We start from the raw sequence: 1,387 nt of genomic DNA, 5'->3' as shown, positions 1-1,387 counted from the left end.
TAGCATAAAATATTGTAGTGTCATACCTTCTTTTGAAACAAAGATTTCCTTAGAAACCAGCAGCACATAAGTGATGGGACAGGAAGCAAACATTTTACTAGTTGGTTAATATTGAGTAATGCTCATTTAGTTTCCCTCTGCCCTACCTGTGCCCCCTCCCCCATTGATTTTTTCCCTTCATTTTTTTAATTAAGGTATTATATTGGTTTCAATTCTTTTTTTAATATATAATATTTATTGTTCAGATTATTACAGGTGTTCCTCTCCCCCTCCTCCCCCACCATAGCTCCCTTCCACTCAATTGATTCTTGTTATGGGAAAAACAGCACCATATATTGGACACTGATTTAGAGCTTATACAGCCTCCTGGAGAACAGTGTATTGTCCTCTGACCAGCATTATAGCTGAGTCTTTCAGAAAGCCATTCCACCATTCAATCAAGACTTCTGCTCCAGAATGGTGGGGGGATAAAGTAAGACAGGCAGGATAGTAAGAAGCTAGGAAAAATTCCTTGGCGAGTAGAATGGGAAACTGAGAGAGATAGTTGAACAAACTGGCTGAGCAATTTACAGCCAAGATACAGAAGGTCACCTCCCTAAAGATAACATCTAGGCCTCAGTTGTATAATATTTCAGCTCCAGGCCAAGAAAAGCAGCAAAATCAGGACTACCTGCAATGACTTATATGACCCCCAGCTCTGGTGCTCACCATTCAGGAGAAACTGGGACCCTGAAGGGGCACAGATGGAAAAGGGATGGATATTCTGGGGAAACCCTAAGATTCCCTTCCACCTTCAAGAGAGAGATAAAGGCCTTGGCAGAGTAGTTCAGTTGGGTAGAATATCATCCCCATACACCAATGTTTCGGCTTCCTGACTGTTCTACTTGTGGAATGTTTAAACATTTTGGCGACTTCTGACCCTCTCCATCTCCTCTCTCCCTCAGCACACCTGCTCTCAGACCTCCATCATCACTCACTTTCTCCTTCTCAACTTCATCCCTCCTGCCTTCATTTATCCGCTACTGAGCCCGGGGATCCGATCTCCAGGCATCTCTACATTCTTTCCCGCTCTTTATAATTGTCGCCGCCAAGCCCCATTCCTCGCCAAATCCAAGCCCGTCTTCTCCACTCGCTCGGAACACTCGGCCCCCATTTCGGTGGAAACAAATTGGAACGTTGACCGAAACCCACCCAACGTCTCGGGCTGTGGACGGTATTTTTAACTTTCCCATTGTTGTTCATTCTCAAACTTCAACAATGTAAACTTGTCACTTTCATTGAAGCACCGCAAAGCCCGCCCCCTGCGTTCCGCGGCTGTTGACCATTGGTCGCCTTCAGGAGACGCAGGCGCACTCGCCGCCGTTTGCCGCCGCCAGGGGCATGCCGG

The sequence above is a fragment of the Pipistrellus kuhlii genome, unplaced genomic scaffold (assembly GCF_014108245.1).
Source record: "Pipistrellus kuhlii isolate mPipKuh1 unplaced genomic scaffold, mPipKuh1.p scaffold_m20_p_6, whole genome shotgun sequence".
Classification (NCBI taxonomy): domain Eukaryota; kingdom Metazoa; phylum Chordata; class Mammalia; order Chiroptera; family Vespertilionidae; genus Pipistrellus; species Pipistrellus kuhlii.
The sequence above is the reverse complement of the archived record's forward strand: the minus strand, read 5'-3'. Positions refer to the sequence as shown.